General features: G+C 48.6%; 1 protein-coding gene across 1 annotated transcript in view; it reads right to left on the reverse strand.

Moving 5' to 3' along the window:
• LOC136875112 (zinc finger protein 135) overlaps positions 1-20,531 on the reverse strand; it is an 86,322-nt gene that overhangs the window by 56,819 nt on the left and 8,972 nt on the right. The window lies entirely within an intron of this gene.

The raw sequence follows: 20,531 nt of genomic DNA on the forward strand, positions 1-20,531 counted from the left end.
ACACTAGGTGAGTGAACGACACACTCTAGTGGTAGGTTGGCTGTGCTGGTAACACGGGTTCAATGAGGCGAAAGACTCTAACAATAGTTGGCTGTGCTACTAACACTGGGCGATTGAGACGAGAGACTCTAGCGGTAGGTTGTCTGTGCTGTAACACTGGGTGAGTGAGGCGAGCGACTCTAGTGGAAGGTTGGCTGCGCTTGTAACACTGGGTGAGTTAGAGGAGAGAATCCAGCGGTAATTTGGCTGCGCTGGTAACACTGGGTGAGTGAGACAAGAGACTCTAGTGATAGTACGCTGTGCTGGTAACACTGGGTCAGTGAGGCAAGATACTCTAGCGGTAAATGGCTGTGCTGGTAACACTGGGTTAGTGAGACAAGATACTCTAGCGGTAAATGGCTGTGCTGGTAACACTGGGTTAGTGAGACAAGATACTCTAGCGGTAAATGGCTGTGCTGGTAACACTGGGTTAGTGAGGCAAGATACTCTAGCGGTAAATGGCTGTGCTGGTAACACTGGGTTAGTGAGACAAGATACTCTAGCGGTAGGTTGGCTGTGCTAGTAACACTGCGTGTGTGAACGACACACTTTAGTGGTAGGTTAGCTGTGCTGGTAACACTGGGTGAGTGATACACGAGACTCTAGCGGTAGTTAGCTGTGCTGGTAACACTGGGTGAGTGAACGACTCACTCTAGTGTAGGTTAGCTGTGCTGGTAACACTGGGTGAGTGAGACAAGAGACTCTAGCGGTAGTTGACTGCGCTAGTAACACTGGGTGTGTGAACGACACACTCTAGTGTAGGTTAGCTGTGCTGGTAACACTGGGTGAGTGATACGAGAGACTCTAGCGGTAGTTGACTGTACTAGTAACACTGCGTGTGTGAACGACACACTCTAGTGTAGGTTAGCTGTGCTGGTAACACTGGGTGAGTGAGACAAGAGACTCTAGCGGTAGCTTGGCTGTGCTGGTAACACTGGGTGAGTGAGACAATAGCCTCTAGCAGTAGTTGGCTGTGCTGGTAACACTGGGTGAGTGATACGAGAGACTCTAGCGGTAGTTGACTGCGCTAGTAACACTGGGGGAGTGAGACAATAGCCTCTAGCGGTAGTTGGCTGTGCTGCTAACACCAGGCGAATGCGACGACAGACTTTTGTGGCAGGTTAGCTGCACTGGTAACACTGGGTGAGTGTACTAGACACTCTAGTGGTAGGTTAGCTGTGCTGGTAACACTGGGTGAGTGAGACAAGAGACTCTAGCGGTAGTTGACTGCGCTAGTAACACTGGGGGAGTGAGACAATAGCCTCTAGCGGTAGTTGGCTGTGCTGCTAACACCAGGCGAATGCGACGACAGACTTTTGTGGCAGGTTAGCTGCACTGGTAACACTGGGTGAGTGTACTAGACACTCTAGTGGTAGGTTAGCTGTGCTGGTAACACTGGGTGAGTGAGACAAGAGACTCTAGCGGTAGCTTGGCTGTGCTGGTAACACTGGGTGAGTGAGACAAGAGACTCTAGCGGTAGTTGACTGTACTAGTAACACTGCGTGTGTGAACGACACACTCTAGTGTAGGTTAGCCGTGCTGGTAACACTGGGTGTGTGAACGACTCACTCTAGTGTAGGTTAGCTGTGCTGGTAACACTGGGTGACTGATACAAGAGACTCTAGCGGTAGTTGGCTGTGCTGGTAACACTGGGTGAGTGAGACAAGAGACTCTAGCGGTAGTTGGCTGTGCTGCTAACACTGGGGGAGTGAGACAATAGCCTCTAGCGGTAGTTGGCTGTGCTGCTAACACCAGGCGAATGCGACGACAGACTTTTGTGGCAGGTTAGCTGCACTGGTAACACTGGGTGAGTGTACTAGACACTCTAGTGGTAGGTTAGCTGTGCTGGTAACACTGGGTGAGTGAGACAAGAGACTCTAGCGGTAGCTTGGCTGTGCTGGTAACACTGGGTGAGTGAGACAAGAGACTCTAGCGGTAGTTGACTGTACTAGTAACACTGCGTGTGTGAACGACACACTCTAGTGTAGGTTAGCTGTGCTGGTAACACTGGGTGAGTGATACAAGAGACTCTAGCGGTAGTTGACTGTACTAGTAACACTGCGTGTGTGAAGGACACACTCTAGTGTAGGTTAGCTGTGCTGGTAACACTGGGTGAGTGATACAAGAGACTCTAGCGGTAGTTGACTGTACTAGTAACACTGCGTGTGTGAACGACACACTCTAGTGTAGGTTAGCTGTGCTGGAAACACTGGGTGAGTGAGACAAGAGACTCTAGCGGTAGTTGACTGTACTAGTAACACTGCGTGTGTGAACGACACACTCTAGTGTAGGTTAGCTGTGCTGGTAACACTGGGTGAGTGAGACAAGAGACTCTAGCGGTAGTTGACTGTACTAGTAACACTGCGTGTGTGAACGACACACTCTAGTGTAGGTTAGCTGTGCTGGTAACACTGGGTGAGTGATACAAGAGACTCTAGCGGTAGTTGACTGTACTAGTAACACTGCGTGTGTGAACGACACACTCTAGTGTAGGTTAGCTGTGCTGGTAACACTGGGTGAGTGATACAAGAGACTCTAGCGGTAGTTGACTGTACTAGTAACACTGCGTGTGTGAACGACACACTTTAGTGGTAGGTTAGCTGTGCTGGTAACACTGGGTGAGTGATACACGAGACTCTAGCGGTAGTTAGCTGTGCTGGTAACACTGGGTGAGTGAACGACTCACTCTAGTGTAGGTTAGCTGTGCTGGTAACACTGGGTGAGTGATACAAGAGACTCTAGCGATAGTTGACTGTACTAGTAACACTGGGTGTGTGAACGACACACTCTAGTGTAGGTTAGCTGTGCTGGTAACACTGGGTGAGTGATACAAGAGACTCTAGCGGTAGTTGACTGTACTAGTAACACTGGGTGTGTGAACGACACACTCTAGTGTAGGTTAGCTGTGCTGGTAACACTGGGTGAGTGATACAAGAGACTCTAGCGATAGTTGACTGTACTAGTAACACTGGGTGTGTGAACGACACACTCTAGTGTAGGTTAGCTGTGCTGGTAACACTGGGTGAGTGATACAAGAGACTCTAGCGGTAGTTGACTGTACTAGTAACACTGGGTGTGTGAACGACACACTCTAGTGTAGGTTAGCTGTGCTGGTAACACTGGGTGAGTGATACAAGAGACTCTAGCGGTAGTTAGCTGTGCTGGTAACACTGGGTGAGTGAACGACTCACTCTAGTGTAGGTTAGCTGTGCTGGTAACACTGGGTGAGTGATACAAGAGACTCTAGCGGTAGTTAGCTGTGCTGGTAACACTGGGTGTGTGAACGACTCACTCTAGTGTAGGTTAGCTGTGCTGGTAACACTGGGTGAGTGATACAAGAGACTCTAGCGATAGTTGACTGTACTAGTAACACTGGGTGTGTGAACGACACACTCTAGTGTAGGTTAGCTGTGCTGGTAACACTGGGTGAGTGATACAAGAGACTCTAGCGGTAGTTAGCTGTGCTGGTAACACTGGGTGAGTGAACGACTCACTCTAGTGTAGGTTAGCTGTGCTGGTAACACTGGGTGAGTGATACAAGAGACTCTAGCGGTAGTTGACTGTACTAGTAACACTGCGTGTGTGAACGACACACTCTAGTGTAGGTTAGCCGTGCTGGTAACACTGGGTGAGTGATACAAGAGACTCTAGCGGTAGTTAGCTGTGCTGGTAACACTGGGTGAGTGAACGACTCACTCTAGTGTAGGTTAGCTGTGCTGGTAACACTGGGTGAGTGATACAAGAGACTCTAGCGATAGTTGACTGTACTAGTAACACTGGGTGTGTGAACGACACACTCTAGTGTAGGTTAGCTGTGCTGGTAACACTGGTTGAGTGATACAAGAGACTCTAGCGGTAGTTGACTGTACTAGTAACACTGCGTGTGTGAACGACACACTCTAGTGTAGGTTAGCTGTGCTGGTAACACTGGGTGAGTGATACAAGAGACTCTAGCGGTAGTTGACTGTACTAGTAACACTGCGTGTGTGAACGACTCACTCTAGTGTAGGTTGGCTGCGCTGGTAACACTGGGTGAGTGATACAAGAGACTCTAGCGGTAGTTAGCTGTGCTGGTAACACTGCGTGTGTGAACGACACACTCTAGTGTAGGTTGGCTGCGCTGGTAACACTGGGTGAGTGATACGAGAGACTCTAGCGGTAGTTGACTGTACTAGTAACACTGCGTGTGTGAACGACACACTCTAGTGTAGGTTAGCTGTGCTGGTAACACTGGGTGAGTGATACAAGAGACTCTAGCGGTAGTTGACTGTACTAGTAACACTGCGTGTGTGAACGACACACTTTAGTGGTAGGTTAGCTGTGCTGGTAACACTGGGTGAGTGATACAAGAGACTCTAGCGGTAGTTGACTGTACTAGTAACACTGCGTGTGTGAACGACACACTCTAGTGTAGGTTGGCCGTGCTGGTAACACTGGGTGAGTGATACAAGAGACTCTAGCGGTAGTTAGCTGTGCTGGTAACACTGGGTGAGTGGACGACTCACTCTAGTGTAGCTTGGCTGTGCTGGTAACACTGGGTGAGTGATACAAGAGACTCTAGCGGTAGTTGACTGTACTAGTAACACTGCGTGTGTGAACGACACACTCTAGTGTAGGTTAGGCGTGCTGGTAACACTGGGTGAGTGATACAAGAGACTCTAGCGGTAGTTAGCTGTGCTGGTAACACTGGGTGAGTGAACGACTCACTCTAGTGTAGGTTAGCTGTGCTGGTAACACTGGGTGAGTGATACAAGAGACTCTAGCGGTAGTTAGCTGTGCTGGTAACACTGGGTGTGTGAACGACACACTCTAGTGTAGGTTAGCTGCACTGGTAACACTGGGTGAGTGATACAAGAGACTCTAGCGATAGTTGACTGTACTAGTAACACTGCGTGTGTGAACGACACACTCTAGTGTAGGTTAGCTGTGCTGGTAACACTGGGTGAGTGATACAAGAGACTCTAGCGGTAGTTGACTGTACTAGTAACACTGCGTGTGTGAAGGACACACTCTACTGTAGGTTAGCTGTGCTGGTAACACTGGGTGAGTGAACGACACACTCTAGTGTAGGTTAGCTGTGCTGGTAACACTGGGTGAGTGATACAAGAGACTCTTGCGGTAGTTGACTGTACTAGTAACACTGGGTGTGTGAACGACACACTCTAGTGTAGGTTAGCTGCGCTGGTAACACTGGGTGAGTGATACAAGAGACTCTAGCGGTAGTTGGCTGTGCTAGTAACACTGCGTGTGTGAACGACACACTCTAGTGTAGGTTAGCTGTGCTGGTAACACTGGGTGTGTGAACGACACACTTTAGTGGTAGGTTAGCTGTGCTGGTAACACTGGGTGAGTGATACAAGAGACTCTAGCGGTAGTTGACTGTACTAGTAACACTGGGTGTGTGAACGACACACTCTAGTGTAGGTTAGCTGTGCTGGTAACACTGGGTGAGTGATACAAGAGACTCTAGCGGTAGTTGACTGTACTAGTAACACTGGGTGTGTGAACGACACACTTTAGTGGTAGGTTAGCTGTGCTGGTAACACTGGGTGAGTGATACAAGAGACTCTAGCGGTAGTTGACTGTACTAGTAACACTGGGTGTGTGAACGACACACTTTAGTGGTAGGTTAGCTGTGCTGGTAACACTAGGTGAGTGATACGAGAGACTCTAGCGGTAGTTGACTGTACTAGTAACACTGGGTGTGTGAACGACACACTTTAGTGGTAGGTTAGCTGTGCTGGTAACACTGGGTGAGTGATACGAGAGACTCTAGCGGTAGTTGACTGTACTAGTAACACTGGGTGTGTGAACGACACACTTTAGTGGTAGGTTAGCTGTGCTGGTAACACTGGGTGAGTGATACGAGAGACTCTAGCGGTAGTTGACTGTACTAGTAACACTGCGTGTGTGAACGACACACTCTAGTGTAGGTTAGCTGTGCTGGTAACACTGGGTGAGTGATACGAGAGACTCTAGCGGTAGTTGACTGTACTAGTAACACTGGGTGTGTGAACGACACACTCTAGTGGTAGGTTAGCTGTGCTGGTAACACTGGGTGAGTGATACGAGAGACTCTAGCGGTAGTTGACTGTACTAGTAACACTGGGTGTGTGAACGACACACTCTAGTGTAGGTTAGCTGTGCTGGTAACACTGGGTGAGTGAACGACACACTTTAGTGGTAGGTTAGCTGTGCTGGTAACACTGGGTGAGTGATACGAGAGACTCTAGCGGTAGTTGACTGTACTAGTAACACTGCGTGTGTGAACGACACACTCTAGTGTAGGTTAGCTGTGCTGGTAACACTGGGTGAGTGATACGAGAGACTCTAGCGGTAGTTGACTGTACTAGTAACACTGGGTGTGTGAACGACACACTTTAGTGGTAGGTTAGCTGTGCTGGTAACACTGGGTGAGTGATACGAGAGACTCTAGCGGTAGTTGACTGTACTAGTAACACTGCGTGTGTGAACGACACACTCTAGTGTAGGTTAGCTGTGCTGGTAACACTGGGTGAGTGATACAAGAGACTCTAGCGGTAGTTGACTGTACTAGTAACACTGGGTGTGTGAACGACACACTTTAGTGGTAGGTTAGCTGTGCTGGTAACACTGGGTGAGTGATACGAGAGACTCTAGCGGTAGTTGACTGTACTAGTAACACTGGGTGTGTGAACGACACACTCTAGTGTAGGTTAGCTGTGCTGGTAACACTGGGTGAGTGAACGACACACTTTAGTGGTAGGTTAGCTGTGCTGGTAACACTGGGTGAGTGATACGAGAGACTCTAGCGGTAGTTGACTGTACTAGTAACACTGCGTGTGTGAACGACACACTTTAGTGGTAGGTTAGCTGTGCTGGTAACACTGGGTGAGTGATACGAGAGACTCTAGCGGTAGTTGACTGTACTAGTAACACTGGGTGTGTGAACGACACACTTTAGTGGTAGGTTAGCTGTGCTGGTAACACTGGGTGAGTGATACGAGAGACTCTAGCGGTAGTTGACTGTACTAGTAACACTGGGTGTGTGAACGACACACTCTAGTGTAGGTTAGCTGTGCTGGTAACACTGGGTGAGTGAACGACACACTTTAGTGGTAGGTTAGCTGTGCTGGTAACACTGGGTGAGTGATACGAGAGACTCTAGCGGTAGTTGACTGTACTAGTAACACTGCGTGTGTGAACGACACACTCTAGTGTAGGTTAGCTGTGCTGGTAACACTGGGTGAGTGATACGAGAGACTCTAGCGGTAGTTGACTGTACTAGTAACACTGCGTGTGTGAACGACACACTCTAGTGTAGGTTGGCTGCGCTGGTAACACTGGGTGAGTGATACAAGAGACTCTAGCGGTAGTTGGCTGTGCTGGTAACACTGGGTGAGTGAGACAAGAGACTCTAGCGGTAGTTGACTGTACTAGTAACACTGGGTGTGTGAACGACACACTTTAGTGGTAGGTTAGCTGTGCTGGTAACACTGGGTGAGTGAACGACTCACTCTAGTGTAGGTTAGCTGTGCTGGTAACACTGGGTGAGTGATACGAGAGACTCTAGCGGTAGTTGACTGTACTAGTAACACTGGGTGTGTGAACGACACACTTTAGTGTAGGTTAGCTGTGCTGGTAACACTGGGTGAGTGAACGACTCACTCTAGTGTAGGTTAGCTGTGCTGGTAACACTGGGTGAGTGATACGAGAGACTCTAGCGGTAGTTGACTGTACTAGTAACACTGGGTGTGTGAACGACACACTTTAGTGGTAGGTTAGCTGTGCTGGTAACACTGGGTGAGTGATACGAGAGACTCTAGCGGTAGTTGACTGTACTAGTAACACTGCGTGTGTGAACGACACACTCTAGTGTAGGTTAGCTGTGCTGGTAACACTGGGTGAGTGATACAAGAGACTCTAGCGGTAGTTGACTGTACTAGTAACACTGGGTGTGTGAACGACTCACTCTAGTGTAGGTTAGCTGTGCTGGTAACACTGGGTGAGTGATACAAGAGACTCTAGCGGTAGTTGACTGTACTAGTAACACTGCGTGTGTGAACGACACACTTTAGTGGTAGGTTAGCTGTGCTGGTAACACTGGGTGAGTGATACAAGAGACTCTAGCGGTAGTTGACTGTACTAGTAACACTGCGTGTGTGAACGACACACTCTAGTGTAGGTTAGCTGTGCTGGTAACACTGGGTGAGTGATACAAGAGACTCTTGCGGTAGTTGACTGTACTAGTAACACTGGGTGTGTGAACGACTCACTCTAGTGTAGGTTAGCTGTGCTGGTAACACTGGGTGAGTGATACAAGAGACTCTAGCGGTAGTTGACTGTACTAGTAACACTGCGTGTGTGAACGACACACTTTAGTGGTAGGTTAGCTGTGCTGGTAACACTGGGTGAGTGATACAAGAGACTCTAGCGGTAGTTGACTGTACTAGTAACACTGCGTGTGTGAACGACACACTCTAGTGTAGGTTAGCTGTACTGGTAACACTGGGTGTGTGAACGACTCACTCTAGTGTAGGTTAGCTGTGCTGGTAACACTGGGTGAGTGATACGAGAGACTCTAGCGGTAGTTGACTGTACTAGTAACACTGGGTGTGTGAACGACACACTTTAGTGGTAGGTTAGCTGTGCTGGTAACACTGGGTGAGTGAACGACTCACTCTAGTGTAGGTTAGCTGTGCTGGTAACACTGGGTGAGTGATACGAGAGACTCTAGCGGTAGTTGACTGTACTAGTAACACTGCGTGTGTGAACGACACACTCTAGTGTAGGTTAGCTGTGCTGGTAACACTGGGTGAGTGATACGAGAGACTCTAGCGGTAGTTGACTGTACTAGTAACACTGGGTGTGTGAACGACACACTTTAGTGGTAGGTTAGCTGTGCTGGTAACACTGGGTGAGTGATACGAGAGACTCTAGCGGTAGTTGACTGTACTAGTAACACTGCGTGTGTGAACGACACACTCTAGTGTAGGTTAGCTGTGCTGGTAACACTGGGTGAGTGATACAAGAGACTCTAGCGGTAGTTGACTGTACTAGTAACACTGGGTGTGTGAACGACTCACTCTAGTGTAGGTTAGCTGGGCTGGTAACACTGGGTGAGTGATACAAGAGACTCTAGCGGTAGTTGACTGTACTAGTAACACTGCGTGTGTGAACGACACACTTTAGTGGTAGGTTAGCTGTGCTGGTATCACTGGGTGAGTGATACGAGAGACTCTAGCGGTAGTTGACTGTACTAGTAACACTGCGTGTGTGAACGACACACTCTAGTGTAGGTTGGCTGCGCTGGTAACACTGGGTGAGTGATACGAGAGACTCTAGCGGTAGTTGACTGTACTAGTAACACTGCGTGTGTGAACGACACACTCTAGTGTAGGTTAGCCGTGCTGGTAACACTGGGTGAGTGATACAAGAGACTCTAGCGGTAGTTGACTGTACTAGTAACACTGCGTGTGTGAACGACACACTCTAGTGTAGGTTAGCCGTGCTGGTAACACTGGGTGAGTGAGACAAGAGACTCTAGCGGTAGTTGACTGTACTAGTAACACCGCGTGTGTGAACGACACACTCTAGTGTAGTTTAGCTGTGCTGGTAACACTGGGTGTGTGAGGCGAGAGACTCTAGCGGTAGTTGACTGTACTAGTAACACTGCGTGTGTGAACGACACACTCTAGTGTAGGTTAGCTGTGCTGGTAACACTGGGCGAGTGAGATGAGAGACTCTAGCGGAAGGTTGGCTGTGCTGTAACACTGGGTGAGTGAGTCGAGAGACTTTACTGGTTGGTTGGCTGCGCTGGTAACACTGGGCGAGTGAGACGAGAGACTCTAGCGGTAGGTTGGCTGTGCTGGTAACACTGGGTGAGTGAGATGAGAGACTGTAGCGATAGGTTGGCTGCGCTGGTAACACTGGGCGAGTGAGATAAGAGACTCTAGCGGTAGGTTGGCTGCACTAGTAACACTGGGTGAGTGAGGCGAGGGACTCTAGTGGTAGGTTGGCTGCGCTGTAACACTGAGTGAGTGAGATGAGAGACTGTAGCGATAGGTTGGCTGCGCTGGTAACACTGGGCGAGTGAGATAAGAGACTCTAGTGGTAGGTTGGCTGTGCTGGTAACACTGGGTGAGTGAGATGAGAGACTGTAGTGGTAGGTTGGCTGCGCTGTAACACTGAGTGAGTGAGATGAGAGACTGTAGTGGTAGGTTGGCTGCGCTGTAACACTGAGTGAGTGAGATGAGAGACTGTAGTGGTAGGTTGGCTGCGCTGTAACACTGAGTGAGTGAGATGAGAGACTGTAGTGGTAGGTTGGCTGCGCTGTAACACTGAGTGAGTGAGATGAGAGACTGTAGCGATAGGTTGGCTGCGCTGGTAACACTGGGCGAGTGAGATAAGAGACTCTAGTGGTAGGTTGGCTGCACTAGTAACACTGGGCGAGTGAGACGAGAGACTCTAGCGGTAGGTTGGCTGTGCTGTAACACTGGGTGAGTGAGGCGAGGGACTCTAGTGGTAGGTTGGCTGCGCTGTAACACTGGGCGAGTGAGACGAGAGACTCTAGCGGTAGGTTGGCTGTGCTGTAACACTGGGTGAGTGAGGCGAGGGACTCTAGTGGTAGGTTGGCTGCGCTGTAACACTGAGTGAGTGAGATGAGAGACTCTAGTGGTAATTTGGCTGTGCTGGTAGCGCTGGGTGAGTGGGACGAGAGACTCTAGCGGTAGGTTGGCTGTGCTGGTAACACTGGGTGAGTGAGATGAGAGACTGTAGCGATAGGTTGGCTGCGCTGGTAACACTGGGCGAGTGAGATAAGAGACTCTAGCGGTAGGTTGGCTGCACTAGTAACACTGGGTGAGTGAGGCGAGGGACTCTAGTGGTAGGTTGGCTGCGCTGTAACACTGAGTGAGTGAGATGAGAGACTGTAGCGATAGGTTGGCTGCGCTGGTAACACTGGGCGAGTGAGATAAGAGACTCTAGTGGTAGGTTGGCTGTGCTGGTAACACTGGGTGAGTGAGATGAGAGACTGTAGTGGTAGGTTGGCTGCGCTGTAACACTGAGTGAGTGAGATGAGAGACTGTAGTGGTAGGTTGGCTGCGCTGTAACACTGAGTGAGTGAGATGAGAGACTGTAGTGGTAGGTTGGCTGCGCTGTAACACTGAGTGAGTGAGATGAGAGACTGTAGTGGTAGGTTGGCTGCGCTGTAACACTGAGTGAGTGAGATGAGAGACTGTAGCGATAGGTTGGCTGCGCTGGTAACACTGGGCGAGTGAGATAAGAGACTCTAGTGGTAGGTTGGCTGCACTAGTAACACTGGGCGAGTGAGACGAGAGACTCTAGCGGTAGGTTGGCTGTGCTGTAACACTGGGTGAGTGAGGCGAGGGACTCTAGTGGTAGGTTGGCTGCGCTGTAACACTGGGCGAGTGAGACGAGAGACTCTAGCGGTAGGTTGGCTGTGCTGTAACACTGGGTGAGTGAGGCGAGGGACTCTAGTGGTAGGTTGGCTGCGCTGTAACACTGAGTGAGTGAGATGAGAGACTCTAGTGGTAATTTGGCTGTGCTGGTAGCGCTGGGTGAGTGGGACGAGAGACTCTAGCGGTAGGTTGGCTGTGCTGGTAACACTGGGTGAGTGAGATGAGAGACTGTAGCGACAGGTTGCTGCGCTGGTAACACTGGGTGAGTGAGATGAGAGACTCTAGTGGTAGGTTGGCTGTGCTGTAACACTGGGTGAGTGAGGCGAGGAACTCTAGTGGTAATTTGGCTGTGCTGGTAGCGCTGGGTGAGTGGGACGAGAGACTCTAGTGGTAGGTTGGCTGCGCTGTAACACTGAGTGAGTGAGATGAGAGACTCTAGTGGTAATTTGGCTGTGCTGGTAACACTGGGCGAGTGAGACTCTAGCGGTAGGTTGGCTGTGCTGTAATACTGGGTGAGTGAGACTCTAGCGGTAGGTTGGCTGTGCTGTAATACTGGGTGAGTGAGACTCTAGCGGTAGGTTGGCTGTGCTGTAATACTGGGTGAGTGAGACTCTAGCGGTAGGTTGGCTGTGCTGTAATACTGGGTGAGTGAGACTCTAGCGGTAGGTTGGCTGTGCTGTAATACTGGGTGAATGAGGCGAGAGACTGTAGCGACAGGTTGCTGCGCTGGTAACACTGGGTGAGTGAGATGAGAGACTCTAGTGGTAGGTTAGCTGCGCTTGTAACACTGGGTGAGTGAGACTCTAGCGGTAGGTTGGCTGTGCTGGTAACACTGGGTGAGTGAGATGAGAGACTCTAGTGGTAGGTTGGCTGTGCTGTAACACTGGGTGAATGAGGCGAGAGACTCCAGTGGTAATTTGGCTGCGCTGGTAGCGCTGTGTGAGTGGGACGAGAGACTCTAGTGGTAGGTTGGCTGCGCTGGTAACACTGGGTGAGTGAGATGAGAGACTCTAGTGGTAGGTTGGCTGCGCTTGTAACACTGGGTGAGTGAGACTCTAGTGGTAGGTTGGCTGTGCTGTAACACTGGGTGAATGAGGCGAGAGACTCCAGTGGTAATTTGGCTGCGCTGGTAGCGCTGTGTGAGTGGGACGAGAGACTCTAGTGGTAGGTTGGCTGCGCTTGTAACACTGGGTGAGTGAGATGAGAGACTCTAGTGGTAGGTTGGCTGCGCTTGTAACACTGGGCGAGTGAGATGAGAGACTCTAGTGGTAGGTTGGCTGCGCTTGTAACACTGAGTGAGTGAGATGAGAGACTCTAGTGGTAGGTTGGCTGTGCTTGTAACGCTGGGTGAGTGAGATGAGAGACTCTAGTGGTAGGTTGGCTGCGCTTGTAACACTGGGCGAGTGAGATGAGAGACTCTAGTGGTAGGTTGGCTGTGCTGTAACACTGAGTGAGTGAGATGAGAGACTCTAGTGGTAGGTTGGCTGTGCTGTAACACTGAGTGAGTGAGATGAGAGACTCTAGTGGTAGGTTGGCTGCACTAGTAACACTGGGCGAGTGAGATGAGAGACTCTAGTGGTAGGTTGGCTGTGCTGTAACACTGAGTGAGTGAGATGAGAGACTCCAGTGGTAATTTGGCTGCGCTGGTAGCGCTGTGTGAGTGAGATGAGAGACTCTAGTGGTAGGTTGGCTGCGCTTGTAACACTGGGCGAGTGAGATGAGAGACTCTAGTGGTAGGTTGGCTGTGCTGTAACACTGAGTGAGTGAGATGAGAGACTCTAGTGGTAGGTTGGCTGCACTAGTAACACTGGGCGAGTGAGATGAGAGACTCTAGTGGTAGGTTGGCTGCGCTTGTAACACTGGGTGAGTGAGATGAGAGACTCTAGTGGTAGGTTGGCTGCGCTGGTAACACTGGGTGAGTGAGATGAGAGACTCTAGTGGTAGGTTGGCTGCGCTGGTAACACTGGGTGAGTGAGATGAGAGACTCTAGTGGTAGGTTGGCTGCGCTTGTAACACTGGGTGAGTGAGACTCTAGCGGTAGGTTGGCTGTGCTGTAATACTGGGTGAGTGAGACTCTAGCGGTAGGTTGGCTGTGCTGTAATACTGGGTGAGTGAGACTCTAGCGGTAGGTTGGCTGTGCTGTAATACTGGGTGAGTGAGACTCTAGCGGTAGGTTGGCTGTGCTGTAATACTGGGTGAGTGAGACTCTAGCGGTAGGTTGGCTGTGCTGTAATACTGGGTGAATGAGGCGAGAGACTGTAGCGACAGGTTGCTGCGCTGGTAACACTGGGTGAGTGAGATGAGAGACTCTAGTGGTAGGTTAGCTGCGCTTGTAACACTGGGTGAGTGAGACTCTAGCGGTAGGTTGGCTGTGCTGGTAACACTGGGTGAGTGAGATGAGAGACTCTAGTGGTAGGTTGGCTGCGCTGGTAACACTGGGTGAGTGAGATGAGAGACTCTAGTGGTAGGTTGGCTGCGCTTGTAACACTGGGTGAGTGAGACTCTAGCGGTAGGTTGGCTGTGCTGTAATACTCGGTGAATGAGGCGAGAGACTCCAGTGGTAATTTGGCTGCGCTGGTAGCGCTGTGTGAGTGAGATGAGAGACTCTAGCGGTAGGTTGGCTGCGCTGGTAACACTGGGTGAGTGAGATGAGAGACTCTAGCGGTAGGTTGGCTGCGCTGGTAACACTGGGTGAGTGAGATGAGAGACTCTAGTGGTAGGTTGGCTGCGCTTGTAACACTGGGTGAGTGAGACTCTAGCGGTAGGTTGGCTGTGCTGTAATACTGGGTGAATGAGGCGAGAGACTCCAGTGGTAATTTGGCTGCGCTGGTAGCGCTGTGTGAGTGGGACGAGAGACTCTAGTGGTAGGTTGGCTGCGCTGGTAACACTGGGTGAGTGAGATGAGAGACTCTAGCGGTAGGTTGGCTGCGCTTGTAACACTGGGTGAGTGAGACTCTAGCGGTAGGTTGGCTGTGCTGTAATACTGGGTGAGTGAGACTCTAGTGGTAGGTTGGCTGTGCTGTAATACTGGGTGAGTGAGACTCTAGTGGTAGGTTGGCTGTGCTGTAATACTGGGTGAGTGAGACTCTAGTGGTAGGTTGGCTGCGCTGTAACACTGGGTGAGTGAGACTCTAGTGGTAGGTTGGCTGCGCTTGTAACACTGGGTGAGTGAGACTCTAGCGGTAGGTTGGCTGTGCTGTAATACTGGGTGAGTGAGATGAGAGACTCTAGTGGTAGGTTGGCTGCGCTGGTAACACTGGGTGAGTGAGATGAGAGACTCTAGTGGTAGGTTGGCTGCGCTGGTAACACTGGGTGAGTGAGATGAGAGACTCTAGTGGTAGGTTGGCTGTGCTGGTAACACTGGGTGAGTGTACTAGACACTCTAGTGGTAGGTTGGCTGCGCTGGTAACACTGGGTGAGTGAGATGAGAGACTCTAGTGGTAGGTTGGCTGTGCTGTAACACTGGGTGAGTGAGACTCTAGCGGTAGGTTGGCTGTGCTGTAATACTGGGTGAGTGAGACTCTAGTGGTAGGTTGGCTGCGCTTGTAACACTGGGTGAGTGAGACTCTAGCGGTAGGTTGGCTGTGCTGTAATACTGGGTGAGTGAGACTCTAGTGGTAGGTTGGCTGCGCTGGTAACACTGGGTGAGTGAGATGAGAGACTCTAGTGGTAGGTTGGCTGTGCTGTAATACTGGGTGAGTGAGACTCTAGTGGTAGGTTGGCTGCGCTGGTAACACTGGGTGAGTGAGATGAGAGACTCTAGTGGTAGGTTGGCTGCGCTTGTAACACTGGGTGAGTGAGACTCTAGCGGTAGGTTGGCTGTGCTGTAATACTGGGTGAATGAGGCGAGAGACTCCAGTGGTAATTTGGCTGCGCTGGTAGCGCTGTGTGAGTGGGACGAGAGACTCTAGTGGTAGGTTGGCTGCGCTGGTTCACTTGATGGGTGAGACAAGAGACTCTAGTGGTGGGTTGGCTGTGCTGGTAACACTGGGCAAGTGAGACGAGAGACTCTAGTGGTAATTTAGGGGCGCTGGTAGCGCTGGGTGAGTGGGACGAGAGACTCTAGCGGTAGGTTGGCTGCACTGGTACACTTGATGAGTGAGACAAGAGACTCTAGTGGTAGGTTGGCTGCCTGCCACAGCCATATTTATTTATTTATTGATATATATAATTCGCTGGGGCCATCAAGGACCACGTTAAGTCTTGTTGCATTTGACACTGAACTTGGCCTTTTCTAGAGCCCAAATTTCCCTCATTCTTTGTGAGTGGGCCTGCTTACGCTCCTCTGTCCAAGGGGCACCGTGTCTTCTCTTCGGTTGCTCGTCTCGGTTTAGTCCGCTCGTCAATATTTTCTTGCGGAAGAGATTTCTGTTAAGGTCGTCTTCAGCTGAGATATGGAGCATTTGCAGGTCTTCTTTCGTATTTCTAAACCAGAGAATTGTGGTTTTGGTGTTTGAATCAAAAAAGTGGAAGATTAGTTTAGTTAACTTTCTTCCGTCCATTCTTTTCAGATGAGCGTAAAATCGTGCCCGTCTTTTTCTGATTGTGTCGGTAATTTTCTCTATTTTGCTGTAGACTTCCCTGTTGGATGTCTTTTGTTGGATTCCATTTCTGTACTTTGATCCCAAGATTCCTCTCACAATTTTGCGTTCTCTTTCCTCCAGTTCTTCAAGAAGTCCTTTGTTGGCATTTAGAGACAGGATCTCGGCTGCAAATAGAACTACTGGCTTCAGAACTGTTTCATAGTGACGTATCTTGGTGTTTGGGAAAGGCATTTTTTGTTGTAGATTGTGCGGGATGTTTGGTAGGCTATTTCCAGTTTGCCTACTCGCTCCTGAAGTGCTTGTTTGTCCAGTCCATTTTTCATGATGATCTCACCCAGGTATTTGAATTTGTCTACTCGGGTGATGTCCCCGTATTTTGTATGTAGTTTTGGTGGAGCCTCTTTGATGTTAGTCATTACTTCTGTTTTCTCAAACGATATCTGCAAACCAGTTTGTTCGGCAATTTCCTTTAAAATTTCAACTTGAACTCTACCGGTTTCTATGTCGTTTGAGAGAACAGCAATATTATCCGCAAATGCTAAGCAGTCTGTTGCGATCCCCTTGGATTTGGTTCCTATTCTCAATGGACTGTAGTTGGTTTCCTGTAATCTCACCCGCCAGGTTCTGATGATCTTTCAAAGAACACAGTTGAAGAGTATCGGGGATAGCCCATCACCTTGTCGGAAACCTGTTTTGATGTCAAAGGAATGAGAGAGACATCCGTGGAACTTCACCTTGGATTTTGTATCGGTCAGGGTGGCTCTAATTAATGCCAGCAGTTTCAAATCAACTCCAAATTCATTTAAGATGTTTAGCAGGACTTCTCGGTCAATGGAGTCGTACGCTTTCTTTAAGTCCACAAAGACAGACACATACTGCTTGGACATTAGTGTACAATATCTGATGATCGTTTTGAGATTTTGGATCTGTTCAGCTGCTGAGCGACCTTTTCTGAACCCTCCTTGGTATTCACCAATTTGATGTTCGACTTGTGCTTCCAGACGCTCCAGGATGGCAAGTGATAGAATTTTGTAAGTCACGGGCAGCAAAGATATTCCTCTGTAGTTGTTGATGTTCTTAATGCTGCCTTTTTTGTGTAATGGATGGATCAAAGCTATTTTCCAATCTTCGTGTAGGGTCTCCTTGTTCCAAATTTCTTCTATTTGCTTTTGCAAGATATCAAGTGATTCCTCTGGGGCATATTTCCATAGTTCTGCTACTACTGAATCTTCCCCCGGCGCTTTGTTGTTTTTGAGACGGGCAATGTGGCGCTTGATTTCATCTCTGTCGGGTGGTCTGGAATCTGGGTACCTGAGTAAGGGTTCCTTGGTCTCAATGGCGCTTTGCGGTTTAGAGCAATTAAGTAAATTCTTGAAGTAATCTGCCAGAATGCTGCAATTTTCTTCATTTGACGTGGCCTGTCTGCCATCCTTTCGCTCAAAGCATAGAGATGGTGGTTTATAGCCAGTGAGTTTGCGTTTGAAGGCTCTGTAGTACTCTCTGCTTTCATTCTTCCTAAGGTTTTGTTCTATCTTTTCAATGAGGGATTTTTCGTATTTACGTTTCTCAGTTCCGAACACCCTAGCTGCTTGGGCACGTTGGGTTTTGTAGGTCTCCCAATCATTTTCTGATTTCGTAGAGTAGTACTGTTTCCACGCAGTGAGTCTTTCTTGGAGGACTGATTCGCAGGTACCATTCCACCAGGCATGCGTTTTGCTTCTCTTGATTTCTGCAACGTCTTTGGCGGCCTCAACAAGGAGACTCTTGGCGTTGTTAAAGTCACAGTCATTTGGTCTAGCCTTCTTCTGGAACTCCTCGACCCTTTGCCGAAGTTTATCATTGTCGAAGCGAGTGATCTGTTTGGTTGTCTTCCTTGTGTTTGCGGGAATTGGTTTGAATTTGATAAGAGACATATACCGATCTGAGGCCACACTGATGCCTTTCTTTAACTTGACATTCATAATCTCAGGGCTGTTTCTCCTGGAGATTGCAACATGATCAATTTGGAACTCTCCGAGAGCTTGGACGCGAGAACGCCAAGTCATTGCTTTCTGGGTATATAGCGAAAGTGGGTCGACATGACCTGCAGGTTGTGATTTTCGCAAATGAACACCAGTCTTTTGCCGTTGGGATTGGTTCTTTTGTGAGCAGGGTAATTTCCTATATCTTTCTTGTACTTCTGTTCACGACCTAGTTGGGCAATGAAGTCACCCAACAGAAGCTTGACATGATGTTTGGGGATTTTGTTTAATTTTTCAGCCAGTAGGTCCCAGAAATTAACAACTTTGTCTGGATCAGACTTGTTCTTATCGTTTGTAGGAGCATGTGCGTTAACTAGGGCGTAGGTTTTGTTCGCGCATTTAATTGTGAATATAGACAATCTGTCGTTCACAGGTTCGAAATTTGCAACGGATTTAAGGATCTTGGTTCCAACAGCAATTCGGTTCCAAGCATCACAGCTCCATTGAGGATTCCTCTTTGCGCTTTGCTCTTGAAAAATCCGTAGCCTTCGGATTCAAAACTCTCTTCATCTGGGTACCTTGTTTCCTGTAGGGCCATTATGGATATCTGATTTTTGTGAAGAGCTTTGGTGAGGGTTTTCAGCTTGCCAGTTTGTGTAAGTGAATTTATGTTGAAAGTTGCTAGAAAGGTTTTAGATTTTGGCCTGAGTTTTTGACTCTTCGGGGTACACCGAGACGCTCCGACTCGTCTCTTGCATGATGTCGAGTCTCCCCCAGAATCCGAACGAGACTCGTGCGCCGTGGCGTTCACGACGAGGGATTTATCCGAAGATTTACCCCCTGGGGTATGTTTCTTGAAATGTTGTGCCATCATGCTTTTTGACTTGACTTTGCTTTGGACGGGTACCCATCCTTTTACAACTAGGGTTGTTAGCCCTAGAGGTTGCCTCAAGATGTTTTCTGGCTTCTGGTTATTTACCAGTCTTCGCCGTAACCCTGGCAAGGGACCAGTTTTTTTCACGGTGGTATTTTATTTCCCTACTACCCTCTGACTCTGCTGGCGGCAGAGCCAGCGAGCTTCCCCAATTCCAATGGGACGCGCCCGATGGAGGTAACCGGTAAATCCCCACACGGGTTATTTATTTATTTATTTATTTATTTATTTATTTATTTATTTATTTATTTATTTATTTATTTATTTATTTACTTTAGCAGTGGGAACGTTAGGGCTCGTGGCCCTGTCATACCCTTAACCAGATAATTACATATATTAAAGAAATGTACTATTCTATCATAAAATCAAAGATAAGCGAAAAATTACAGATTTGGACAACATATAATGAAGAAATAAATCAGAGTTCAACAAATGAAATAGATTAAAATTCAGAGCATATATATAATGAGAAAGAGACAAAGTCGTAATGAAAAAGTAAGATACAAACTGGAATAAGTAAGTAATGCATAAAGAGAACAAAATAAGTAATATAGTAAATGGAAATACAGTATATGTATGGCCATAAAAGTGATCTATGTGCATGATGGTTTATGTTTGTGGGTTACTGTAGTCACGTCCTAGTTCGTGAACCATGGACAATGGCTGAGTGGCATAGTAAGTGGTCCTGAGAGTCGGAATACCAGTTGCTATGGATTGGGATTGGGAATCTCGGACATATTCTGAGTCATGGCCCTCCTTGTGCTCAGACGACTAGGACTGCATTAATCACCGGTGGTCCATAACCCGTTAGAGGAGAGATCCTCACTTGGACTATGTGCAAGTAGGGTAGCATCCTGCTTCATGAATCGACCGAGCTCAGAACATTTTAAGCAAGCCTCGGACCTATGGGAGTAATGGAGTCCCACTCCCATTTGACAGGCGAGGGACTCCTTGGAAACAACTTGGCGAACGAAATGGAATTCGATGGGGAGCTATCAATATTAATGGGGCTTATGGAAGAAAGAAAGTAGAACTGGCTCGTGATATTCGGGTAAGGGGAGATAACGAGGAAGAGATAGGAGATTATAAAGTGTGCTTGGCGGGTGTTAGAAAGGGAAGGGCAGAGTCTGAGGTAGGGCAGTTTATCAGGAATACCATTGCACGCAACATAGTTTCTGTTAGGCATGTAAAAGAGCGAATGATGTGGGTAGATTTGTCAGTTGGAGTAATTAGGACAAGAATTGTGTCCGTGCATTCACCATGTGAGGGTGCAGATGAGGATGAAGTTGACAAGTTTTATGAAGCATTGAGTGAAGTCGTGGTCAGGGTCAACAGCAAGGATAGAATAGTGCTAATGGGCGATTTCAATGCGAGACTTGGGAATAGAACTGAAGGATACGAAAGGGTGATTGGTAAATGTGGGGAAGATATGGAAGCTAATGGGAATGGGAAGCAATGGCTGGACTTCTGTACTAGTATGGGTTTAGCTGTTACGAATACATTCTTCATTCATAAAGCTATTCACAGCTACACATGGGAGGCTAGGGGTACCGGATCCATAATACACTATATCTTAAGAGACTTTGAATTCAAGAAATCTGTTAGGAATGTACGAGTTTTCCGCGGATTTTTCGATGATACAGACCACTATCTG

Source organism: Anabrus simplex, chromosome 5, assembly GCF_040414725.1.
Source record: "Anabrus simplex isolate iqAnaSimp1 chromosome 5, ASM4041472v1, whole genome shotgun sequence".
Taxonomy (NCBI): Eukaryota; Metazoa; Arthropoda; class Insecta; order Orthoptera; family Tettigoniidae; genus Anabrus; species Anabrus simplex.